Consider the following 11,080-nt stretch of genomic DNA (forward strand, 5'->3'; position numbering starts at 1 on the left):
AATTTCAAATGTGTCCATCACCAATTGGACTAATCCTTTTGTGTTACTGCAATGATTGACATGTAAAAAAAAAACATCGAAATATTTAATCTACGGGAATACCGAATATATTACATAGTGTTCACACGCCTTAACTTTGTCACATATTTTTGTTTACAGCCTGAATTTAAAACGAATTAAATTGAGTTTTTTTTTTTTATCACCGATCTGCACATAATACACCATTAATGTGAAAGTCGAAGTTATTTTTATTTTATTTTTTCACTAAATAATTAAAAACGAAAAGCTGAAATGTCTCGAGTAAATTTGAATTCAACCCCTTTGCTATGACACTTCAAATTGAGCTCAGGCGCATCCACTTTCCATTGATCATCCTTGAGATGTCTCTACAACTTTAATGGAGTTCACCTGTGGCCAATTTAATTGATTGGACATGATATAGAAAGAAACACACCTTTCTATATATGGTCCTACAGTTGACAGTGCATGTCAGAGCAGAAACTCCACCATTAAGTCCAAGGAACTGTCTGTAGAACTCTGAGATAGAATTGTGAGGAGGCATAGATCTGGGGAAGGGTATAAAACAATTTATAGAGTGTTGAAAGTTCCCAATAGCACAACGAGCTTCATAATTAGAAAATATAAAGAACATGAAACTACCCAGACTCTTCCTGGAGCTGGACATCCGACCAAACTGGGGAAGAAGGGCCTTGGTCAGGGAGGTAACCCCCAAGAACCCAATGACCACTCTGACAGAACAACAGAGTTTGTTGGCTGAGATGGGAGAACCTGCCGAAAGGACAACAGTCCCTGTAGCACTTCACAAATCTAGGCTTTTTAAGGAGAGTGGCCAGACGGAATCCACTCCTGAGAAAAATATGACAGCACACCTGCAGTTTGGAAAAAGGCACGTGAAAGTCTCTGAGAGAATGAGGCAAAATATTCTATGGTCTGATGAGCCAAACTCGAACTCTTTGGCCTGAATGGAAAGCACTATATCTGATATAAACCAAGCAAAGCTCATCACCGAGCAAAGCTCATCACCATCCCAACTGTGAAGCATTGTGGTGGCATCATCATGCTATGGGGATGCTTTTCAGAAACAGGGACTGAGAGACTTGCAAGGATAAAGGGAACAATGAATGGAGCCAAATACAGGCAAATCCTTGAAAACTTGCTTCAGAGTGCAAAAGACCTCAGACCGTGGTGAAGATTTACATCCAACAGGACAATGACCCCAAGCATACAACCAAAGCAACACTGGAGTGGCTTCAGAACAAGAACATGAAAGTCCTTGAGTGGACCAGCCAAAGCCAAGACTAGATCCCATTGAGAATCTGTGGAAAGACTTGAAGATTGCTGTTTACCGACACTCTCCATCCACATTGACAGAGCTTGAGCAAATCTGCAAGAAAAATAGGAGAAACTCCCCAAATCCAGATGTGAAAAGCTGATATAGACATACCCAAGACTCGAAGTTGTAATTGCTGCCAAAGGTGCTTCTACAAAGTATTGACTCAGAGGGCTGAAGACTTATGTAAAATAAATATTTCTGTGTTTTATTTTCAATAAACATGTAAAAATATTGAAAAACACGTTTCCCCTTGGCATTATGGGGTATTTTGTGTAGTTTGGAGACAAAAAAACTCAATTAAATCCATTTTAAATTCAGGCTGCAACATAACAAAATGTGAAAAAGTCAAGGTGCGTGAATACTTTCTGAAGGCATTGTACTTACAATAACCTCTCCAATTCTTTTCTATTTTGTTGACGATTCCACTTTATTCCGACTAGCTCCTCATCCAGGCAATGGACCGGAACCAACTGCTTCCATAATAACCGACCGAGTAAAAGGAAGTTGGGCCTTCCCCACAACAAGCCGAGGCCTTTAATTCGTGAATTCAAACTTTTACCTTCTTGTTCAGTTCTGTGATCAATATTCGGAAGAAGTTAAGTTCTTCAAACTCCCAGGGCTCATGCTCAGCCATGGCATCTTTTGGACCGAGCACATTTCATAAAATCCAGCCAAGTCCTACCTTGTGCCGTAAGTTCTCCTTCTAGCCCACAAAGCATTCATTCATGGCACGATGGAGTATAGTTCTACTTTATTGGCCCATGCTGTTGAGCCCTAGGCTTTGAAAACTAGAAGGATACTCGATAGAGCATATACAGCGTGAGCCAGAAATATGGTTATTTTTAACACTCATGGAAATGGAATAAAAAGTTGTATTTCAAAACAAATTCTTACAAGAAAGTGAAGTACATAACATGCCATTTATTTGTGGAAAAGAACATCTAGGAGATGCGCACCATTTCGTCTGACACATTCCTCTAATCTTGGATGCCAATTATTCATAACGTTCTGCAACATGGCCACATCAATATCATTGATTTCGTGTCTGATGTCTTTCTTAAGTTCATGAATAGTTTGTGGACGGTTAACATACACTTTGTCCTTTAGATGTGACCACAAGAAATAATCACACGCAGTCAAATCGGGTGACCTCGCTGGCCATGGAATATCGCCGTTTCTGGAAATTATATGCTTTGGAAAAAAGCGTCCTTACAGTAGTCATGGACACTCTGGCGGTGTGGGAGGTTGCACCCTCTTGCTGAAACCACATCATTGGGCTCACTTCTGCAAATCTGTTTAATTCTCTGGAGAGGCTAAGCCTGGTGTTGGCTTAGCGGTTAGGGTGCCGGCTTGGGATCATATGATCCTGGGTTCGAATCCCGGTCGATCGCTGAATTAACACCAGGAGGGTTGACTCAGCCTGTCATCCTTCCGAGGTCGGAAAATTGAGTACCAGTTCACTGGTAATTCCCTGTGTGTCGCAAGATGCGACTAACAGGGTTGGTGGCAGGAAGGGCATCCGGCCATAAAACATTGCTTCAAAAAGGGGACCAAGGTGCCCAAAAAAGGCCAACCCCCGCTCTGCAGGGAAAAATGGCCTCTAAAGGTGGTTCTTCTTCTCTGGAGAGGAAGTTAGAAACCATATCGGTATATCGAGCTGCAGTAACAGTGACGGCGTTTCCGTTATTGTTCTCAAAGAAGTAAGGCCTTATGACGCATCATCTTGGCTTAATTACTGGACAGTTTGAATTTTATAGGGATAAAAGATTAAATCCTCATGCAATATGCAGCGTAGTGACCTGTGAGAAATTCTTAAGGCTGATGCATGCTTTCGGCTGGCGCGATACGGACTTCTCAAAACTGACTCCCTCAAACGCTCAATGTTTTGTGCCATTCTTACCGATTTGGGTGCTCCCGGTGGTTTCTCTTTTAAAGTTGAACCGGTCCTCTCAAACTTCTGAACCCATAACTTGATAACACGAACAGACGGCACATCTCCATGCCGTTGAACATTGAAATGGAGTTTGAATTGACGTTGTGCACCAATAAATATCATTATTCCAGTACAAAATCCTCCTCTTGACCTACAAAGCCCTCCATAACCTGGCCCCATCCTACCTGACTGACCTCCTCTCCAGACACACTCCCACCCGCAACCTCCGCTCTGCTGGTACCAACCTCCTGACCCCCCCCCCCCCCCAATGCGGACCAAATTCAGATCCTGGGGGGACAGGGCCTTCTCCATCGCTGCTCCCACCCTCTGGAACTCACTACCTCACACCATCAGAGACTCCTCCTCACTCACCACATTCAAAACATCACTCAAGACCCACCTGTTCAACACTGCATTCAACATTTAACCCACAGCATTTAACCCCTGACTATCTCTTCTCCTTCTTCCTTTTGCTTTGATTATTTACCTGTTGATTTTTGTCTTTTTGCACTTGTTTTTTTGTACTCTGTCAAAGCGTCTTTGGGCTTCTTGAAAAGTGCTATATAAAATAAATGTATTGTTATTATTATTTTTATTATTATTATTGTAAAAAGCTTCGACAGCGAAAGCGCGTTCTTCACCCGACCAGTTCCACATGGTCACTCAATTGTTCTGCCTGCAAAAAATAAAACTAAATCAGTAAAAAATAAAAAATAATGTACTTCAATACCATCAATGAATTTATTTGGAAATACAATTATTTATTTCCTTCACGAATTTCAAAAATGACCATATTTCTGGCTCATCTTGTACTTCCGCCAGGTTGAACAGGTGACGTATTATATTCCACTGATAGGCCAGATCTGGATCCGGACCTGAACCAAAATCTCATCGGCTTGATCTTGTCATCTAACCAACTCATCCACCGTATTTCGCCATAACTCGTTCATAATTTTTTGAGATATCGTGCTGTACTGGATAGCATTTTTGGCCCCATCTCTCAATTATGAAGAATCACTTACACAATTATAGTGTCCGGATCCGTATCTTCATCAAAATATAATCAATTCGCCGTTGTCATACAGCCAACCTGTCCACCAAATTTCATCCGAATCTTTCCATAACTTATTTATATACCCTAATCACAGACCAATAAACAGACAGGGGTGAAAACATGGACTTTCATGTCCTTACTATTCTCAACCTTCGGTGGTGGAGGTAATTATCACCATCACCCATCAACAATCCGAGGCACAGGGCCTTCCGCCATCTCACCATACACAGGCCGGTAACCTCTTCTTTTTCTATCACCTGATCTCGCACCCCTTGGCAATTTCCAGCCCAATAACCCTCTCCAATCTTTCCAAGATCAGAACGTGGTCATCCAGTGAACCTCCTCATTGACAACATTCCAAAATCCAGGTTATTTCCTCACCGGCAGGTCTTTGTCCCTTTTCCCCCACCTATGAAATTGCCTCCCTGTGTTTGACCAATCATTCTCCTCCCTCCAGGTCTTCAATATGTAGCTCACCACACCTTTACTCACGCTAACCCTTCTTCCTATTCCACATCCTCCTCCTCCTTCTCCCCCTCCCAGATCCTGTTGGATGATTCGTCCAATGTCCATACCCTCCCCATTGCCCTCCGGTGGTGTTGGTAATCCTTTCATACTGTGTTCATTTTGTTATTTCATGAGCCTCGACTCTCTATTGAAAATAAACCTGAGTGAATGTGCACAATAAGCAAACCACGTAATTCTTTCCTCACAACTATCAACTACTGTTTTTGCAGATGCATCACATGGAAAAAGTGCACAGGTAAGAAATGGTGTTCTCCTCAAACAACCTACACGTGTAAAATTGTGTGTAATAAGTGTAAAATAAATGTGAAACACCATACGACGAACCTTCCCAACTCGAATCTTTAAAATTGTAATTTATCCAATGCAGACTCGATGACATCCACCCCAAAATAGAGATGAAAGTAGATACCGGTACCTTGTAAGTGGGGTGTAGGGGTATAGTGCGGAAGGAGGAGTAAGGGGTATATATACGACCACAAGAAAACCAGTTCAGGGATGAGTTCTTGTCTCGGTGCACATTAATTACCTCCGCCACCAAAGATGGATGGAGGTTATGTTTTCACCCCTGTTTGTCTGTCTGTCCGTTTGTTTGTTTGTTTATGGACAAAATATCTTGAAAAGTTGTGGACGGATTCGGACAAAATTTGGCAGAGAGGTAGTGTATGTGACAAGGACGAAATGATTAGATTTTGGTGAAGATCCCGATTCGGATTCGGCTACTAGAATTTTTTAGTGATTCTTCACCATTGGGAGATCGGGCCAAAAACGATACATAGCGGGATATCTGAAAACGTTATGGATGGATTTGGCCGAAACTTGTTGCGCAGGTTGGGTGTCTGACAAGGACAAAGAGATTCGATTTTGGTGAAGATCTGAATATGGATTCGGATATGAGAATTATTTAATTTTCGAAGTGATTCTTCACCATTGGGAGATAGGGCCAAAAACGATACATAGCGGGATATCTGAAAAAGTTATGGATGTATTTGGACGAAACTTGGTGGACACGTTGTGTGTGTGACGAGGAAGAATCGATTCCATTTTGGTGAAGATCCGGATCCAGCTAGTAGAATTCATTAAGTGATTGTTCAGCATTGAGTGATATGGCCAACCAGGTGGAGGTATGCTCTCTACTGAGCGCCGTTCTAGTTTCTTATGAGACTCAGGACTATTACGCCAATGCCAGGTCTGGTGTTTAACTTTTCCATGTTGGTTGTAGTCTCCATAGGTGAGTGTGAGAAGGCTGCGCATCACCCAGAATCCAAAATATCTATCTTCATTGGTTCAGCAATGTGGTGTGGCGTGTGGGTGTGGAGAACCTGACTAACACACCTGCCACTACACGTCTGCCATATCACCAGGTGGGTATCGGGACAGCTCAGTTGGATGACAAAGGAAAAATTGGTGCTCCCAAGAAGCGCAGAGCACCACCACCACCACAACCCTGCTCTGCCTCAAAAAACAATATTGCCAAGGTGAGGTCACCAGACTTTGTGCTAAATTTGTTTGTTACAAAACGAGAGGACATGGTCTTTCTTCTTCTTCTTCTCCTCCTCTTCCCTTGAGAAGGGGTGAGGTTTTTTTTCCACTGCTTCCCTCAACTCCCCAAAGCCTTTTGGTTCAACATCTCTGAAATATCCTTTCCACACTGTCCTGCATTCCTGTTTGCCACTAGCCTCCCACCACCATCCTTAATCCCACCACCATCCTTAATCCCACCACCATCCTTAATCCCACCACCATCCTTAATCCCACCACCATCCTTAATCCCACCACCATCCTTAATCCCACCACCATCCTTAATCACCGGCATCCTTAATCACCGGCATCCTTAATCCCACCACCATCCTTAATCCCACCACCATCCTTAATCCCACCACCATCCTTAATCCCACCACCATCCTTAATCCCACCACCATCCTTAATCACCGGCATCCTTAATCCCACCACCATCCTTAATCACCGGCATTCTTAATCACCGGCATCCTTAATCCCACCACCATCCTTAATCCCACCACCATCCTTAATCCCACCACCATCCTTAATCACCGGCATTCTTAATCACCGGCATCCTTAATCCCACCACCATCCTTAATCCCACCACCATCCTTAATCCCACCACCATCCTTAATCCCACCACCATCCTTAATCCCACCACCATCCTTAATCACCGGCATTCTTAATCACCGGCATCCTTAATCCCACCACCATCCTTAATCCCACCACCATCCTTAATCCCACCATTCTTAATCACCGGCATTCTTAATCCCACCACCATCCTTAATCCCACCACCATCCTTAATCCCACCACCATCCTTAATCACCGGCATCCTTAATCCCACCACCATCCTTAATCCCACCACCATCCTTAATCCCCGGCATTCTTAATCACCGGCATCCTTAATCCCACCACCATCCTTAATCCCACCACCATCCTTAATCCCACCACCATCCTTAATCCCACCACCATCCTTAATCCCACCACCATCCTTAATCCCACCACCATCCTTAATCCCACCACCATCCTTAATCCCACCACCATCCTTAATCCCACCACCATCCTTAATCCCACCACCATCCTTAATCCCACCACCATCCTTAATCCCACCACCATCCTTAATCCCACCACCATCTTTAATCCCACCACCATCCTTAATCCCACCACCATCCTTAATCCCACCACCATCCTCCCTTTATGTACGTACTATCCTCATTCCTGTCACAAACCAATTTATAGATAATCTTCCTCCCACCAACCTCTTCCAACATATTGTACATTTCCATATCATTCCTCGCCTTATCCACAGCTCTACTTGCTGCTTTCTTCTTCTACCTGTACAGGTGCAGCAACCCCACATATGGCTGCCTCCCTCTATCCTTGATCTTCTCTATCCTCTTCCAAACCTCCTTTTCACCAACTGCCTTCGCTACTTCCTCAGTCCAGGGTTCTATCCCTCAACGATGCACCCTTTCCTGACGTCCTTCCACACAACACTTCTGCAATTCCCCTAATATGCCTCTCCGTACTTCTTCCACTCCTTCTCCAAACCTTCTGCTTCTTCACTAAGTTGCTCATACCTGGCCCTCACCCTCTCCTTGTACTGTACGGTGACGATTCCCCTACACTTCCCCCACCTAATAACCTTCCGACCTCTGCTCTTAACCTATCTCCTTTTCTTTATCCTCACCACAAACACCACAGGCTTATGCTGGGTGGTAACCTGCTCTCCCACCACTGCCTTGAGATCCTAAAACTTCCACAACTGTCACTTCCGTACCACCACCAAATCCAATTTTGTTCTGTTCTGTCCATTCCTATACGTAATCATGTGGCTTTCCCACTTTTGAAAGAATGAACCAGCTATGGCTATTCCATTCCTCACCACCAGCTCTTGACCCTCTTTATTGCTCATTCCCCAACCAAATTTACCATCACATTCCTCTTCATCCAGCAAAACCATAGCCCGACATGTGCATTAAAGTCACCCACAATGCACAGCATCACCTCCATCTCAACCATTCCCATCATCCTCTCCAGTGCGTCCCTAAATTCCTGCTTCTCCGCCCCAGCCCTTCCCATGTGTGGGCCATAAACCGAAATAACACGCACCATTTGTCTCTGTATCACCATCCATGCCATAACTATCCGTTCCTTCCATATTTCCACTCTCACCACGTGTTTGCTGATCTCTTCCAATACTATTATTCCTACGCCATTACTCCTTCCATCACAACCCATGTGCAACAGCTTGTATCCTCCTAAAACAAACCTCCTCGCCCTGTTTCCTTGCCATCTGGTCTCCTGCACACACAACACTTCCAACCTCCTGCTCTGCATCATTTCCATCGCATCAACCCCTCTCCCGACCCCCCAAATTGACCCCACATTCAAACTACCTAGCCGAACCTCGCTTCTGAAACGCTGCCCACCTGGCAGAGATGGTACCATCTTGTTTAGTTGGGGACACTCAGGTCATCAATCACCAGCACTGCCCTGGCTGACCACATCAAAGCGGTCACACCGGTCAACGGATTTAGGCACTCTGAGCAGAGTTTCCAGCCTATTTGATAGATTACCGTGCTCTGGTGGAACGCCCGAGCCAGTCGACAGCGTGCTGGGAATACAATGCGTCCGGTTGCCAGATTTGTGCGCAGCTTTACCTTCAGGACCAAGTGAGCGCATCTCCTCCTCCCCCACAGTTCATGCCACCTTTATTGTGTCACTCCCTGCCTCAGCCCATTATATCATTGGCCCCACCGCGCACGGCTGTTATTGGCCTTTGAGCCCAGTTCCTGTGTGGGAAACCAGCCGTGACCTCTCAGTTAGACGGTGTTGGTGGTCGGTGTGATGTTTCCTGCTAAAACCTGTGTCTACGGCCCAGTTTACTTTAAAATAAACAGGAGGACACATTACAAAGGGATAAAACATTTACAAAGGTTTTAAGGGGAGCGGTTTTAGACACACACACATGCAGAAGGCTGACAGCATCTTACTATATGAATAATGGCGCATTTTCTGATATGGTTATTTCACCTCACTCTTCGCTAATACATGCACCAAGGGAAATAACTATCTTTATACAATGCAAAGTTGCACCCGAGAAGGCATTCCCACAACAATATGTCCAAACTAGTTCATCAGTATTATATATTGAGCTGGCAGGGAGCTGCGTAACATCATGCAATGTAAAATGTTACTTCAAGTCCTCAACCTCCTAACCACAATGCGGACCTCCCCTCCTCATCCTCTTCCCACTCATAAAAGCAGTGAAATATTTAACGCTTTTCTCTCCCTTATCATGCTATCAGCGACTTCTCAGAAATTTAAACATTGAAAGAGCTCGTCTCTGTAATAGCCCGCCCGTCACGGTCGCTTGTCCAACTCTCAATCCCGTGAGATATGCAGAAAAGATGCGACCATGAGCAGGTTAAGTGTGCCAATAAATGACCCAAAACCAATTGTCTTCTTCCAGATGCATAGATACACATCGTTAAAAGTAAATAACGGCCTTGGACAAAGACCTTTTAAAATGATATGGGTTTAAGCCACAGTTATTTGGGCAGTGTATACGGCAACAGACCTCTGCGTCGATCGCCAAGGCCTATCTTCACAAGGCCTGTGATGCCTAATCAGCATACCTTTAACTGTCGCTTTGGTCCTTTTACACTGAAGGGAAAAAACTTACAGGGAGGGCATGGCGATTGTGAATATGATGGCTCCGAAGATGTATTTGGCTAACAGCAGTAAGCACCAACATGGCGGCCATATGATTTTTCATCAAGTTGAAATTGTGGTGGAGTCAGGCGAACTGTCCAACCAATGGGTGGAACGGAATGTTACACACAGACAGATGGGCAAGCGTATTATTATATAGAGGACTGCATTACTGCATTACAATGCTGTACAACTATCATGGAAGACAGACAAATTCAATCAAATGCGGTATGTAAAATACGGATAGGTGAAATTAACATCAGACTCTCAAATGAGCCATAAAGATCCAAACTGCCACTAAAGAACATGCTTTAGGTGTGACCTGTAAACGAAATTACTATTTGTTGAGCATTGTTAGTCTCTTACTTGTTTGACATTGTACAATTTGATACAATGACCGATTTGCACCAGGAACCTCAAGATGAGTCTCACATTGTGAAGAAACAGCCACCAAACACCACCACAAGCAGCCTTGAAAGTGACGCCAAGGCAGCACCGAACGCGGGGAGCAAAAAGCCAAGAGACAAACCTGCAAGTACCGGAAACAAACAATAATGGTCCTTTTTAACATGTCTAAGTGCAAGTGATCTCTGTCCACCTTCACTCTCCCCCAACCTTTCCCACACCTATAGAATCACCTCCCTGTGCCAACTATCTCATCCCTCTCTTCCCTTCAGGCTTCCAAGATGGCAGCCCATCATCACTTTCACATTTTCCCTAAAATAATAAAGAGAGAAACTACGAACAATTCGGTCGACTCTGACTTTCCTTGTTCATATCTGCACCTCCCATATTCCCCCTTTACCCCACTCCAAGTCCCTCAACATTAGAGTTCATCAGTTACAACTTGTCAACAACAATCAGACGTTTGACACCTTCTCTGCCTTTAGACCAGAAGCCAAAGTAAGAAGAAAATTCAGACAAACTTGCCTGTTCAACTGAGTCCGGGAGAAGATTTCCATCCACATCCAGACTCTCATCAACCTCTTTCGTCAT

At 44.2% G+C, this 11,080-nt stretch overlaps 1 long non-coding RNA gene across 1 annotated transcript; it reads left to right on the plus strand.

Annotated features, from left to right (window-relative positions):
* The first annotated feature begins 5,049 nt into the window (after window positions 1–5,049).
* On the plus strand, window positions 5,050–10,620 carry LOC137433569 (uncharacterized). Its single transcript, XR_010985657.2, has 3 exons — window positions 5,050–5,104; window positions 6,231–6,344; window positions 10,496–10,620. It is a non-coding gene; the product is annotated as an uncharacterized LOC137433569 (long non-coding RNA).
* The last annotated feature ends 460 nt before the right edge of the window (window positions 10,621–11,080 follow it).

This window comes from Myxine glutinosa, chromosome 10, assembly GCF_964187855.1.
Source record: "Myxine glutinosa chromosome 10, kmMyxGlut1.1, whole genome shotgun sequence".
NCBI lineage: Eukaryota > Metazoa > Chordata > Myxini > Myxiniformes > Myxinidae > Myxine > Myxine glutinosa.